At 44.8% G+C, this 16,349-nt stretch overlaps 1 protein-coding gene and 1 long non-coding RNA gene across 2 annotated transcripts in view; one reads left to right on the forward strand and one right to left on the reverse strand.

Moving 5' to 3' along the window:
• The window catches only part of SPON1 (spondin 1), a 251,437-nt gene that overhangs the window by 186,261 nt on the left and 48,827 nt on the right, over window positions 1-16,349 (forward strand).
• Window positions 13,681-14,772, reverse strand: LOC106560193. The gene is made up of 2 exons (XR_005375774.1): window positions 14,490-14,772; window positions 13,681-13,844 (listed from the first exon to the last, which is right to left on the reverse strand). It is a non-coding gene; the product is annotated as an uncharacterized LOC106560193 (long non-coding RNA).

Genomic DNA, 16,349 nt, shown 5'->3' on the forward strand with positions numbered 1-16,349 from the left:
GAAAGCTCAAGAGGGAGAATGCGATGGGCCCCAGCTAAAGGGGACCCAGGCCCACCGCACACACGTAGGAAGTACATGCACACGTGCTTCCTCACTCAGCTCATCACAAAGGACCAATCGCAAAGATATTTGCTTTGTCTCCTCTCCTGCTCTGCTGAGCTAATTACAAAGTCATTAAATTAGCTACAGAATAAATTAGTTGGTATCAAAGTGAAAGTCAGGGCATTCTTCTGAAAATTATCTAGGATAAAGCGCTGACCTTGAACGATTTTTCTAGACTGAGAAATGTTTTGTTGATGTCTTTTACTGAGGTATTGAGTTTTTCAAGAAGAAACCCTACATTTAAAGGTACTCCTAAAAAAAAATTAAAAAAATAAAATAAAATAAAGGTACTCCTAAAAGAAATACTTATTCTCTCCTTAATAAATGGCCAAAAAAAAAAAAAAAAAAGGAAAGCATGTTTGAATCATTAGAAATGCTAGAGGGGGGCAGTCTGTGTAGGATGTTTACAGAACGGTCCTCACCAGCCAAGGTCACTGAGATGCTGAAATGACTTCAGGGGTGGAAATTAGTTGGTGCTTGCTGTACAGGTCATCATTTGGTACAGCCGCCTCACCACGTGGTGCTAACGAAGTAGCTAGAAGTAGTACCTTTTTCAGAAGTGTGTGCTCAGGGGCACCCAGGGCAGGGGGCTGTGCTCAGTCGATTAAGCATCCAGCTCTTGGCTTCAGCTCAGGTCGTGATCTCTGGGTGGTGGGGTCAGGCTCTGCACGCAGCACAGCATCTGCTTAGAATTCTTTTCCCTCTTCCTCTCCCTCCCCCTGGGCTCCTCCCCACCCTAAATAAATAAATAAATAAATAAATAAATAAATAAATAAATAAAAAATTTTAATGTGTACTCTGCCCTCTTTAAAATTATGATAATAGGGATCCCTGGGTGGCACAGCGGTTTGGCGCCTGCCTTTGGCCCAGGGCGCGATCCTGGAGACCCAGGATCGAATCCCACGTCGGGCTCCCGGTGCATGGAGCCTGCTTCTCCCTCTGCCTGTGTCTCTGCCTCTCTCTCTCTCACTGTGTGCCTATCATAAATAAATAAAAAATAAATAAATAAAATTATGATAATATAGAGATTCACACTCAAGTTCTAAATTCCACTTCCCCTGGATGCCATGCGAAGTTCAAACAGCGGCGGTCCCTGATGAATCGCTTTGCAAGCCCTTAATGAAGTCGTTTCCATTCACTCACAGAGAGGTGGAGACGCCTTGTGATAAAAGTGTCCGGCTTTCCGCTCTCCCACACAATGATGAAAGTTATTTATGAACCGAAAAAGTGTGGATATTCATGGGGAAGACATAAATGACTGGGAGAAGCCTGGAGTCGGAGGGCAAAAGCTGGCATCGTTAAAGAGAAGACAGCAAAATCCCATAATCAAAAAGCCTAGAATACTGTGGATTTCTTCCCACGGCAGGTCAGGTCCAACCCCGTGAGCACACTGCCTTGTGGTGGAGGGTGAAATGTCAGGCCCCACACTTGGGCCCCGAAACAACAGCACAGTTACAAGATCGGAGAACAGCACTGGGCAGAAAAAGAACGTGCAGGTCTTAGTGCGCGGTGGGGCCAGGGTCAGCGGCGTACAGAGGCTGCAGAAAGGCTGGTGTGAGTGTGGACATTAGAAAATGGGATCTAGAATAAGAATTCTTCACTGGGGCTTCCCGGCCAGAATTGAGAGGTCACATCTTTCTCTTTTGTCAGATACTTTTTCACCACCTTCAGTAGACCCGTCAACAACATTTGCAGCCATCCTTGATGAACACCTAAGGATGATCCTCGACGTGGAATCTGGGGCCAAGCATATGTTCATTTTTGGTGCTTTTAATACAGATTAGCAAATGGGCCTCTAGGAAGATTATACAGTTGGTCCATAATGAGATCATTTCAAAGTTCCCATTTCCCCACCTCGTCACCACTCCCCTCGTGCTGTTTTCTCTAGAACTGAATTATAGACTGTTTTAAAGTACCAGGAACTCCAGCCCTTTCAGTTTTAGAAGGAAAAGAAGGGAAGCCCAGGGAGCATAGGTGTGTGTCCTCTGAGCTGATAAGAGAGCTTGGGGGTAGAAGGGAGAGATACTGGTGTCTGTAGCCACCTGTTCCTGGCCTGAGGCCTGATGCAGGACAGGTGCTCAGAAATGTCCAGGATAGGGGCGCCTGGATGGCTCAGTGGTTGAGCATCTACCTTTGAATCAGGGCGTGATCCTGGGGTCCTGGGATTGAGTCCTGCATGGGCTCCCCACTGAGAGCTCTCCCTCTGCCTGTTTCCCTGCCTCTCTCTCTGTGTCTCTCAAAAATGAAAAAATGAATGAATGAATAAATAAATAAATAAATAAATAAATAAATAAATAAATAAATAAATAAAATCTTTAAAAAAGAATATACTAGAAACCTTTGAGAGGACCACTTCAAATAGCTAAGTTGTAGAGTATGTAAAATATACGTCAATAAAGCTGCTATTTAAAAACAAACAAACAAACAGGTTCTCAGTAAACATCTATGGAATGAAGGAAGAAAGGAAGGAAGGAAATCAGACATCTTGCTCCTTGATTTCCAACCAGTGGCTGTTCCACTCTTCTCTGTTTTTGCAGACGTGCACGTGTCTGCAGTTGATCCCAGCAACGGTTTTGTGTTCCCTTCTGTTAGGTGTTTCGCTGTTTTCAGGACACACCGATCTGCCTCTTCTCAGAATTTATGAGTGAAAAAGTGAAAAAAGGGATCTGATCTTTATCCTTTTCGATTTCCTGGAGAAATCTAGCTCAGGGCTGGCCACGAAGGAAAAACTTGATCAGTGTCCGTGCACTGAATTACTGGTGAACTGTAAGTAAATTTAATATTGGCTAATAAGGCAGTGACATAGTATGATTTCCTAGCATTGATGCCGAATTTTCTTGCAGCTGTCAGCTCAGTCTCTGTAAATTTAGGTCGGCAGTTACAGAGTTTGGCATTTTGGCCGGTCCGATTTCCCTCCTCACGTTTCGGGGGCTGCTAGAGAGTAGGTCACTGGGCCCATTTCGCCCTGGGTGTCTGAAAGCGCAGAGCTAAATTGAGGGCCCGAGAGTAGTGACTGCTGGCTACAGGGCCAATCCAGAATCCACGGGGCTTAAAGCTTATTCAGTGTGGGAGAGGGTCCTTTCTCAGAAAAAAAAAAAAAAAAAAGGAATGCAGAACTGTGGATGCAAATTAAAGGCAGAGCCTCTGAAGCTCACACAAGGAGGACTCCCTCTCTGGAAGTTAAGCTTCCTTAGCCTCCTGGTAAATCTGCCTCTGGCCATGTTCATTTCCCTGCTCCTTCTAATTGCATTTTATTTTGGTTTTGTGTCTAAATGTCTGTTGTTAGAGGCAGTTTACCATTCTTAGCCTCCTCGCCTTCCAGTTCTTCTTAAAAATAGAGTGTAAGTAATTGCTTAATTAACTCTCATTGCCACCATGCAGATAACTAGAATGATGACAGGAGCTCCCATCTGGAGGGAAGGCCAGGCTCTGAAACCCGGTGCATAATGTGAAAATCACACCTCATCACAACTGTCCTTAAAGTTTCAATCGCCTATGAAGTGCAGAGTGTGAAACTTGATGGTACGACCTTGAGTTCGCTCTCCTTGGACAGTTTCTTCCGCCCCTCATCCACCAAGTTAGCGCCTGCCAATCCTTTAAGACCCAGAGGAAGAACTGCCACCTCCAGAAAACCTTCCCTGCTCTATCCACATCCCTCTGGCCTGCCCCTAAGTTCATTTACGGCTCCACACTTCTCTCTAATGAGTAACCTGTCTTGTGCACTAGAGTGTAAGCCACTTGAGACTAGTGAGTTTGAATTACTAGTTTTTAGGATGCCAGTGCCCTGCATAGTGCTTTGCATCGTAGCTATTTGCTAATGTTGGATATTTGTGGAAGGAAGGGAAGAAGGAAGAGAAGGTGGAAAAGCGGAGCTGTCATCAGTTCCTTTCCATCAAAGCCTAGAAAATACTTTTAACATCCATTTATTAACTTCGATACGGTTTTACTGTTGACATCGTGCATTTCTCGTCTTTACGTAAGAGACCTTTTGGCTTATTTCATTATTCTCACTTTTGGTGACTTGTGTTAAAGTTATACAAAGGCTTCACAGGCTTCGCATCTGTCGTGCTCCCAGATTCCAGAAGAGGGTCTTCCATAGGATGGTGGCCTAGAGGGTGGGCTCTGAAGCAAAGCCCCTGTCTGAATCGCTCTTGGCCATTTGCCATCTGTGTGGCTCTGGCAAGTTGCTTGTCCTCCCTAAGCCTCAGTTTCATCATCTATAAGATGGGGATGATAAACCTAACAACTTCATACCGTTCACTTGAACGTCAAACGAGAAAATGCAACTAAATAAATATACATAGCTGTTCAAAAAATGATTAGGGACAAAATCTAATATATCCAATCTTAAGTTATGGCTTCATTAGTAGGTGACTATAAAGTAGCAGATTCTAATAAAGGAGAAACAGCACATTCACTGGGAACAGAGAGATAATGAGGTGATGGAGAAACCATTTTTATTCTAATATGTTTAGCTCATTTTCTTATAATTAAGCTACAAGATTATTCTTTCACCTACAAAATGGATAAATTCTTCATTGTATTAACTTGTTTGAAAAGATATCCTAGTTTAAGTGGAATGAATTTCCCTTTAATATGATTTTCTAGCAAGATTAGATCCTAATATGGATTAATATCCTAAATCGAGAGCTCTAATGGACCACTGTAGGAGCGAAACATGAGTCAAAGACATGGTCCCTTTATAAATATCAGTCTCTGAGGAGACATCCATCAGTGTGTGGGCAGGGATCTCATGGCATCAAGCACAAGGGTAATCATAACTGACATTGATGGGATGCTTGCTGGGTGTCAGGCAGCCCACGTCAGGCTGCCCAACCTCACCGAAGCCCCATGCCTACACCAGAGGCCAACTCTCCGCTTATGACGAGGGAAGGCGCCGGGTGGTAAGCAGAACACTCCCATCTGCTCCCCCGCCCGGAGCATCCTTTCCCTTAGACTCCAAGCACCTGCACAGCAGCCTGTCATCATCACGGATCCCAGCAAAGGGAGGGAGGAGCTCTCCAGGCCCAGTCATCCAGACAAGGGGGAGACTTGGAAAGCTATTGGCCTCATGTCCTCTCTGCACAAAGCCCTTCTCTCCCTCCCTCAGCCATCTCCTGTATTTCCTTCACAGTACCTATCACTTTCTGAAACAGTTTTATACCTTTGTTTATGTTTTGGGGTCTTGCAGCTTCTTCCATGTATCTTCCACGCACCCCCTTCTGTCTTGTTCCTGGCACCCACCCCCACTCCATGCCTAGGACAGTGTGTGGCCCACAGCAGTGCTTGATAGAATATGTGTTGAATGAAAACGATGAAGGAGGGTGAGGCAGGGAGGGGGATGCCCACCCCCCATGGCCAGAATCCTCATGCCCCCAGAGTCAGTGCCAGCTTATCCAGATTGGGTCCCACTCCACTGAGGTTGGTCTCTGGGACTCTGTTTTCCAAGTTTATTCAGCCCCATGCCCACCCTCACCCACCTCGGCTAACCTCTTCTTCCTCTTGAGACCAACTTACAGAGGAGCTTTCAGTGTCTTTCATTTTCAGGCGTGCCAAATCCTGCTTAACCCTTAGGGAAACATCCCGTCTTTTACCACGATTTCTGCAGGTGGCTAATATCATCGATTATTTGACTCATCCAACTCTCAGAGGGTAATCTTCTCCTTAAGTCAAGTTTCAAGGCCATCTCACTGTGGGCTTCTATATATCACCGATCACACAGAGCAGAGTCAAGCAGAGGTGTTGGCGCTGCTCTTTACAGATTCATCTGGAAGCTGCGGTGGCCGTTAATCTCTGCTGTGTTGGTGCTAATCGTGTCTGTCTATAATCAACCTCAATCTACCCTTCACCACGCCAAAAGGTAAATGCCAGACTGCAGGAACACACTGAAAGTGGCCCTTGAGGCCCAGAAAATCTCCTCACCTGCCCTGCCAGGGCCCTAGAACTCCTGATTTAAGAGGCCGATCTCTCCTCTGATTCCTCCTTAGGATGTATTCCCAAATCAAAAGTCAATAGTTAACATTTCTCTGCAAAGGAGCAGACAAAAAATGTTTTTTGTTTGACACAGCAGCAATGGAAACTAGACCATGTTTCTCTTTTATGGAACCTCTGAGAGTAATTCATTGAGATCTTGACATTTAATATCACCCAATCACCTCTCTGGCAAGATATTTTCTTTGGCTCTATCAGCCCCACACACAGACATTGCTGCTGGCACTTACCAGGCCTTGTTGTTAGGTGGGCTGCTTTTAATACCCAAGGCAGGATTTGGCAAGAAGCAGCAGCACCTGCCTTATTGAAAGACATCTTCATATGTTTCCCTCTGAAAGAGAAACGTGCGATGTAAATGTCCTTAAGAGATGATTATCGTGCATCAAGATGTCCATTCCAAAAAGCAGCATCCCGGATGCTCAATCACACACAGTCACCAAGAATGGAGGTGGCAGATGGAGAATTTGAGCTTTTGGAGAATACAAATTGGTCAACCCTAAGTGCCTGCCGACTCCTGGCCAGCACATAGCCAGGTAACCTGAGCAGTACCCACTGGCTAAAAAGGAGCTTCACACCTCAGAGAGGGCCGGGGGAGAAGACAGCATTCAGGTCCCCGTTGCCCCAAGTCTACAAATGAAGCACACACGGGTTACGCTACCTCCCCCAGAGATTTTTGTGCACCGATTGAAAGAAAGGATTAAGCAAGCACTGATCCGCACGTGAGTGCTGGTCCCCGGCATCAGGGGAGACGTTACCGTAAAGGACTTTTCCTCCCCACTATTCAAAACCTGGAACCCTCGTTCCAGCAGTGGGAGCAGAGAAGTCCAAAATCCATGAGGCTTAGCAGCTCAGGCACAAAGAAAATGAAATCAGAAACCCGGGGTGTTTTGCTATTACCGCCAAGGGCCTATATCTTGGATATAACAACAATCTCCTAAATTTCCCATAGCGTGACCCCAGAAAATCTGACCGAGACACTAGCTGTGTATAATCCTTGTGTGGGGGTGCCTGGGTGGCTCAGTTTGGCTCGGGTCATGATCCAGGGGTCCTGGGATAGAGTCTTGCGTGGGGCTCCCTGCTCGATGGGGAGTCGGTGTCTCCCTCTGCCCCTCCCCGCTGCCCATGCTCTCTCCCTAATTAATTAATTAATTGATTAACAAAGCTGGAAGTCCCAACGAAGTTGGAGACAAAGTTCCCAAAGGACTGGCCTACAGGATGAAATCTGGCCCAGTCCTGCCCTCTCTCCAGCCTAGCTATTTCTCAGACACCCCCCCCCCAGCTCCCACAGTCCAGGTATGCCCACTGACCTTCCTCCCTCTTCCTGTGTCCTGCCTCCCTTCTGCTCCCTCTGCCTGGAAAGTCCTTCTTCTCCGCCAGGGGGATCTGTATCCTTTTTTTTTTTTTTATTTTTTTTATTTTTTTTATTTATGATAGGCACACAGTGAGAGAGAGAGAGGCAGAGACACAGGCAGAGGGAGAAGCGGGCTCCATGCACCGGGAGCCCGATGTGGGATTCGATCCCGGGTCTCCAGGATCGCGCCCTGGGCCAAAGGCAGGCGCCAAACCGCTGCGCCACCCAGGGATCCCCGGGATCTGTATCCTTGCTTGAAGACTGGGTTCAAATTTTTGCCTTTTGAGCGCTACCCTTCCCGCACTCGCAGTAATGAGCCGTGGTCCCCTAGCATCCGTGTATGTGTGGTTGCACGTGGAGTTACCCCATGTGTCTGGCCCTCGGACCCATCTGCACACGCACAGAAGGTAGAGGCCATGTCTTATTTCTTTTCCTCCTCCGTCTTCCTCCGGGGCTTGGCATGCGGTGGGCGCTCAATAAATATTTGATGGATGGATGTGGAGCTGTTTAATTCACCACTAGATAGCAAGCTGGCATTTTCCCAAACAGCTTTATTCAGAAGCAGTTCAAAGACACAGAGCCACTCTCATAACCAACTCAGGCAGCTCTGTGTTAACAAAGAACATAACTTCTTTTAACTACTTCTGTTTAGATCTGAATTTCATTTTTGTAGAAATCACTATTAGAACATTAAAAGAAAAACTGTACAGAGGTCACACGTTGAAAACCCATGGACCATAACGGCCTCTGAAGCTGGCATGATTTGACCCTGCTAATCCGAAGTCACTTCACTTAAAATCTGTGCAGCTCCCTGGTGCCGATAGCTTTCGAATTCCTCCGTGGGGCTTCAGGGATACCTTGGGGACCTCTATGGGTAAGGTCTCCGAGGAGATCTGACGGGGAGGAATGTGGCTCTGGGCCCCACACCCTTTATTACCATCAAAGAGGTTCCAGGGCGCCTGGGTGGCTCAGTCAGTGAAGCCTCTGTCTCTTGGTTTCAGCTCGGGTCATGATCTCAAGGTCCTGGGATGGAGCCCCAAGTTGGGCTCCCCACTCAGCGGGGGAGTCTGCTTGGGATTTTCTCTCCCTCTGTCCCTTCCCCACTCACTCCCACTCATGCACATGTGCTCTCTCTCTCTCTCAAATAAATAAATCAATCTTAAAAAAATATATTCTGCAAAATCTAAGTGTTTAAGTGTTCTATGTTTTCAGTTTTGTTTTTTATTACCTTTGGTAGAACCTGATTCTCCAGCCCCACCATTGCACCCCCCAACCCTGCGACTTGTGATGTTTTTTCTATCCATCCTCACCTGCCCGATGCCAGCTATCATTTGAGTTTGCAACAAACCCAGCCCTCTAAGAGCACTTGTCATTTCTCTGACCTCCTTTCCGGGCCCAGAGTGCGTGCATCCTTGTTTCTATAGAGTGGCTGTCATGTTGCGCACAGCATTTTGTATTTTCTTTCTTCACTTAGCACCATACCGTAAATATTGTTCCATTACGTAAGACACATCTTTCGTAGTTACCTTTTTAAACGACAGATGTTTAGGTTGGTTGGCTCTAATTTATTCAGGTCTTCCATCGCAGCTAAAACAACTTTTTATTTATTTTATGCTCTTAGAAGTAATACTGTGTTGAATATCCTCATTACAGATGACAATTTTTCTAGAAAAGTGTTCCTATTGATTTTAACAGATTCCTTTTATGTTATGGATTTTACTATCTTGATATAAGTATCTTCTCAGAATGTTCTTTTTCTTTCCACTTCTTATATTTTTTAAGATCAAAATAGGTTAAGTATTATCCAGTGGAATCTTTGGATCTCTTCCATTGTTATTTCTTCTATTGCTTCAAGCCTGGGAAAGTTCATCCTGGTTCATTACTCATAGTTCCCAACATCTGATGCAATCTTGGTTCTCTATTCTTCTGGTTTTAAATATATATATTTAACGCTTTAATGTATTTGAGCATATTCAGTACATGTTTAAATATAACTGATAGTTAAATTGGTGTCTGGGCAATGCAGTCGGTTAAGCAATCGAAATTTGGTTTCTACTCAGGTTGTGGTCCCAGGGTGGTGGGTCGAGCCCCACATCGGGCTCAGGCCCAGAGCAGAGTCTGCTTAAGACTCTCTCTCCCTCTGCCTCTCCCCTACTTGCACACTTGCATGCTCTCTTTCTCTAAAATAAATAAATAAATCTTTTAAAAAACCAAATTGGTATCAGCTATTAAGTGGCTTGTCCTTGACTCATTGTTTATCATACTTCATCGTATATCAAGTTATTACATACAAATAGGTTTAATTTGGCATCTGATTCTCCCCTACTATTCTGTATGTCTGGTTTCATACCAGTACTGCACTATTTTAATTATCCTTGCTTTTTGTATGTATAGAATGTATAGTTCTAGCCTTACAAAATCAGAAGACTTCTTTTTCAAAATATCCTTTCACGTTCTTGACACTGTTTGCCTAATAAATGTTAGAATCGTTAAATTCTAAGAAAAAGTGGTGATTTTGCTTTAGAGCACATCAAGTCATTATACTTAACTTCTTAAATCATTGTATGTATTCTAGGTATCTTATTCTTATATTATCATATTTATATGATTCTAGGTCTTTACTGCTTACATACAGTAGTATATATAGTATACAGTAATATGTATAGTAATGCTACTAATGTTTTAATTTGAATACCAAATCTGCCTTCTTTTTTTTTTTTTTTTTTGTTAAATCTGCCTTCTTTTTAAGCTTGTTGATTTAGTTCCGAGTGTTTAGCAAAGTCTGTAAATATTTTTCACTTCTTTTCCAACAGTTGTTCTTTGTATCTTTTGCAATTTGCCTAAAGCAATCTTAAATTATAATGGATGGTAGTAACATTCTGCTTTTGGGCCTATATTTGAAAGAAAAGCTTTTAGTGTTATTCCATTATTGCTTCATGATTTTAAATAGTATGTTTATCGAGTTAAGGTACTAATTATTTTACTCAAAAGAAAGGTTTTATTAATTCCTCTTTGAAATATGTTGAAATGGGTTGCATCATCTAATGTTAATAGATTTTCTTTTATTGATTTGTTTTCCACATTCCTGGAGTAACCTTCATTAAGATAAAACTTGTCACATAGAATATATTAGATGGAGTCCATCCTAGCCTGTGTTTTGATACAGTCAGCATAGCTTGGAAATTATCTGTTCCTTGGGAGTTTGAAGAAATCCATTAAGTCTGTGTGCCTTGCTTTGTTGAGTTTCCTGAAAATTTTTAAAATTTCTTTCTCTGTTCCTGGTTTAATAAGGTTTCCTACCTTATTGTCACATTTGGGGTATTTATTATATATTTATATCTAATATATTATGTTGTTATTTCAAAATGTTATCCATGTATTGAGGCTTTTAGTCAAGTAGCATGTAATTAGGTATAGTTTTTACATATAAGTTTATCCCCTTTTTATATTTCATACATGGAATGAGACCTGAATTGTCAACCAGCTTTTACCACTAATTTATCAATGCAACTTTGACCAATTAAGTTGACTTCTGACAACATTTTCCTTATAAATAGAAGTCATGTTAGTTACTGTATCCCAGGGTTGCTATATTACAGATAATGTATGTAAAGTTCTTAGCACCATGCCTGTCCTCAATGAATAGAAAATATTACAAGATTCTCTTTTTTAATACTGTTGATCTCCTTTCTCTTTGGCTCTGAATTGTATTTGCAAGGGGTTTCTAGTTTTCATAGTCTTTTCAATATTTTCAGCAGCAACATGTAGGCAATGGGGAGCCACTGAAGGATTTTGAAGAAAGAACACCAGCTCTGGTAATTGTCTGAGCTGGGTTTGTGGACCGATCATCAGAAGATGGGCCTAGGCTGTGAGAAATGACACAGTTGACAAGGGGCCAGCTAGACCTTACTTGCCAAGTGGGATGTGGAGGTGTAGGCTTTACATTCATAGGCAGTGAACAGAGGCTCCAGGGCTCAGGAGAGGCCTTTTCAAGGGCTCCAGGGAATGGGAAATTGACCAACTGGCCCCCAATTGTCCTACTCCAGCATCCAACCCTTTGGGGCCTAGGAACAGACGCTGACAAACACCATGACCCAGACTAAACCCAGCTTTTGAATGGGACAAAAACAGGCTTTGTTCATCCTTTTGAAATGGGGCCCAATTATGTTTGATTAATAAATGAAACCCTGTGTCCAAATAGGAGAGACACTGTAGAGAAATGGTCAGAAAGCACTTTGTGTAGAAAAAGGCTGATGAAGTTTTCAGAGGGCATTCATTTGCCTGGAGCTGGTCTAAGACAGAAATTTTCAGCCTCCAGTTCCTTCCCTTGTTTCCCTATCCGCCCCCCCCCCTTTTTTTTCCCCTGAAATATGTTTAACTCTTCTGCTTGAGATTTATTTTGCCTCCTTGGTGATGATTTCCATGTTTATTCTGTCATTTAGAAAAAAATGCACTGTTAGAAACATTCTTGATCTGTTTGTAAATGTCAATAGAAAAATAAGCCAAAAGGTTGACAATGGTAATTAATCAAAAGGTATTCACTGAGCACTTTCTATGTACAAACCACTGTGTTATTCACTATGAGGGAAGAATTAAGAAATAGTCCCTACCCTCAAAAGTCCTTCAATCCGGTTGGGGAAATGCCTAAATAATAGACTGGCTGAAATACAAGGAAATTGAAATAAATGCTATAATCGGGGTGTAAGGCACACCTGTAGGGGCACAGATCAATGGGATGGATCAAAAGGACTTTCATGAGCAACTTGCAATTATGTTGCATCGTAGAACATAAATAGGCTTCCTATAGGCATGTGTTCCTTCAGATTCTTGTGGATGAGCTGACCAATGTACCCGTGCATGATGCCCCAGATGTCAGCAAACACAAGCAGCTCTTCTGGGCCACTCCACCAGCCCCATGTGTGCACACGACACACAGACACATCCCCAATTCACATGTGTTTGCTTTCCTCTCCCCCCACTGCATTTGCCCAGCTCCAAATCCTCATTCCCAGATGGCCTCTGGCCCTGACCAGCTTGGTGACCTCCAGAGTATGGCTTCCTAGATCTGGTCTTTTCCATATGGTTTTCGGTTCTGCTTCTTTCCTTGAGTTTTAGGCCCTTCCTCTGTGTCATCTTGGGGAAGAAACCCTCAGATTCAGTCCTCTGCCTATAAAGCCCGCAGCCCTAGCCAGAAAAACTCTGTAGCCAAGGTAACTGTTGGAAGAATTCCCTTCATTATCCTTCTAGGAGTCATGGGGGCTTTCCAGCTCTCCTTCACTCCCCTGCCCTAGGGAAGCTGAGGCGAGGTGAAGGGAAGGCAGATGGGATGATGTGCAGTGGGATTCCCCCTGCAACATTAGCCAGGAGGCTAGAAATAACTGGACGTTGTATGTCAAGTTCCAAAAAAACCTCAGGAGAAATCAGCCATTCCCCACCAGTAAACGTATTATTGAAGGAGTAGAGTCTGGTCGCAAGCCCAACTGAATGCTCTTGTCCATGTAACAAACTCCTCCTGAGAGACAAGACGGGGGATGGCGAGGGAGATATATCTGGAATGCTGTCGGCCACAAGTAACAGAAACCTTAGCCAAGAGTGGCTGAAACAATGTGGATGTTTACTGTCTCACTGAATGAGAAATTTGGAGATTGATGGTTCCAGGGTTAGGACAGTGGCTTGCAGATGTCATCAGAGACTAGGGAACCAACATCTTTCTGCTCTGCCGTATTGAGAGTATCAACCATGGCTCCCTTCGTGGCCATGAGATCCATGCAGCAGTTCCCCACATCGCCTTCTCATGTGATAGCCTGGGTGATTTCTTCTGTTCAGACTGCTGTTGACCAGGGTACTCACAGTAACCAGCTGACAAACGGACTGGTCTGAGGGATCATGGCATCATTCATATGTCTGGAACCTTGGAGGGGGGTCTGGAAGGCTGGGTCTATATGGAATGCCCACACGTGGCTTCCTCAGCACGGTGGTCTCAGGGAGTCATTAGATTTCTTACATGACGACCCAGAGTCCTCAAAGATAGTGTTCCAAAAAAACAGAAAGTGGAAGCTGCCAGTTGCTCAAAGCTGGGGCCCAGAAATCGGTTAAAGCAGTCACAAAGCTTCCCACATTCAAGAGGAGGGGACATGGACCCCCACCTCTTCGTGAGAGTAGCGATAGGATTATGGTCACCTTTGACCCATACATAGGCTGTAAACTAAGCTGTTGTGATAAAGAAACCAAAAATATGGTTTTTAAGTCAGATTGACGTTTATTTCCCTCACACGTAACAGTGCAGAGGGGAGCAGCGCAAGGCTGGTGGTCCGTTTCTGCCAGGCTCTGCACATGGCTCCCATATCTGAGTCCAAGTCAGCTGCTGTGGTTCCGACTCCTTTCCAAGCAGCAGGAAAGGCTAATGAAAACAGAAGGTAAACAGCTGTCTAAAATAAGGTGATCCAAAAGTTACAGCCATCCCTTCTGTTTGCATCACACTGGCTAAATACTGGGCCCATGGTCACACCTGACTGCACATTGTTACCAAATGGAAGATGGGGAGAATGGGACAGAGACAGTTACTTCTGGGGCTCTCCTGACGGCCAGAAGATAGACAGTGGTAGATGGGTTTCAGCTCTAAATAGTAGAGTCGGTATCTGGGGGTGGTTTCTGAATCAGCCCTGTAAGTGCAGAGCATCTTCCCAAGGCTGAGTAGTCAATCACAGGTACTCTGAATGCACCCCTAAGTGTGGGGGCCACTCCCCGCCTCAGAAGCAAACAACGTACAGGTGGACCCCTATTAGAAGCCGTACCTCGCTTGAGCCCCTCATTGGATGTGAATGATAATTGTCAGTTGGGTTCACTTGGTCAGGTCCTGCTCCTTAGAAATATCCCATGCAGCATCTTACTCCAAACTTCACGAAGACCGCAGGAGAATTAGTTGAAAAGGAACCCACCAGCGCTAGTTTGCCAAGTGGTTTACCAACCATCAGAATCCAGCAGCAGATCTAACTAGTGTTAAACCCGGTCCCATAAAGAAGGCATAACAAGCAAGCAGCCTCACCTGAGTAGGATGATGGTGGCAGCCCTTCTTAGGAGAAGGTGGCATCTGTCCTGGGTGTCCTCTAGGATTTCTTCAGCCTTCTTCCAGGTTCTGAGAAACTCACTGTGCCACTTTTGCACCCTACACCAAAGCAGGTTGGCTGGCTCTCCCTTGGATCAGAGCTGGGGCTTCTGTGGGCATAACTCTCCGTCTCTGCCTGGAAACGCTCACAATCCATCATTTCAGCACCAACGTTTTTTTGCAAGTCTAAAAGCAGCCCGATTCCTGTCTGCTTTATATATTGGGGTTCTGAGTATACTTTCGCTTAACAAAATGTGTTCCATTATTTGGGGGAAATAAAAGGATTGATGGCTATTGGCTTAGGAGGCTCCTTGGGCACAGGGCACGGGCAGCTTATGCTCTCGTATATTTTCACAACTGTTTTCAAGAAATAAATGGTCTTTTCATTGGCTCTTGTGGGATAATTTTAATAATATATCTGAAGACATATTTGAAATGGAATGAGAGTATTATGATTCTAGACTTCACTTATTTATAGTTGGATCTCTTTAGCTTCCGTATTTAAAAAGAAGAAAGAAAAGAAATACTTCTTTCTCGGAAGAGGGAGAACAGAGTGAGAGAAAAAAACATGGATTTTTTTTTCTCTACTCAAAAGACTTGGTCTAACTATTATCTCTGCCACTTATTAGCTCCGTGACCCTGGGGAATGTACTGGGCTCTCTCTCTTTACACCTGCTCGTGTCTAAGAGAAGGGAAATAGTAACAATCCCCACCATATCGTGCTGTTCTGAAGGTTAAGTTAGCTGGTTTATGTAAAGCACGAAGCACAGTGCCTAATACTATTAACCCCATCATTGATTGAACCCTTACTCCGTGCCAGGCACTACCCAGGTCCGTAGCTATCCCCTGGGATCTTATGAGGACTACAGATTCTCCTCAGGCCCCATCCCCCTGCCCCATTGAATCAGAACGGGGGTTGGGGGGTCCCACTACTCTGCTTTCACAAGCCCACCTGGTGATTCTGACATGCATTCAAGTTTGCAGACCACCAGCCTCGGTGTTGGAGAAACAGAGAATATAAGGTTCACATCCACACTGCAGCTCATAGTGTGTGCAGAAACCAATGCACGCCTGTCCTCTTCTATATTGTTTGGTGACGGCCCCCAGAGTCTTACTGACTTAGTCACGTCTGTGCCACGAGTGGCTCTCAGAACCATTCCTTACAAAAAGATGGAAGGTCAGAGACTCAGGAAAGCCAAATACCTCCCAGATCCTAGCCCCCTACCCCCAAGGGTCTGCATCCTGAGTGCATCAGTCGGTGTTTGTGAAATACGTGCAGAGAGCCAGCTGCTCCAGAAAGAGTGAGTAGCTCCTCCCCTCCTTAGAGCAGCCCTGGCTCCTGGGGCCGGCCCATATCTCCCTGACTTGTCACTGTGTGTTCCGTCTGTCGCCTTGATGAAATATGAGCTCTTGGAGGGCAAGAACCATGTCTTAATCATCTCTGTGTTCCCAGCACCTGGTACACAGGGTGGACACCTAATCAATGGGTGGCGAACGAATGAGGTGTCAGCCCCAAATATCAGAGGGGCATTTGTTCTAGAGGCATTCAGGTGGTAGGTGCATCCTCGCAGCCAATATATCTCTGGCCCTGGTGACAGGCAGGCAAACGGATCGCCCACGGACCTGTGAAATGTTCCCTGAGCCATGCCTCCTCCACCCCTCGGCTCAGTCCACGGCCACAAGGAGGGCTGTGTGAGAGACTCTCAGGGCAGATCAGAACCACACTAGGAACAGCCTAGAAAAGCCAGTCTCTGGGGGGGTGGGGGTGGGGGGTTGTTTGGGGTTTTTTTCTTTTCTTTT

Source organism: Canis lupus, chromosome 21 (genome assembly GCF_011100685.1).
Source record: "Canis lupus familiaris isolate Mischka breed German Shepherd chromosome 21, alternate assembly UU_Cfam_GSD_1.0, whole genome shotgun sequence".
Classification (NCBI taxonomy): domain Eukaryota; kingdom Metazoa; phylum Chordata; class Mammalia; order Carnivora; family Canidae; genus Canis; species Canis lupus.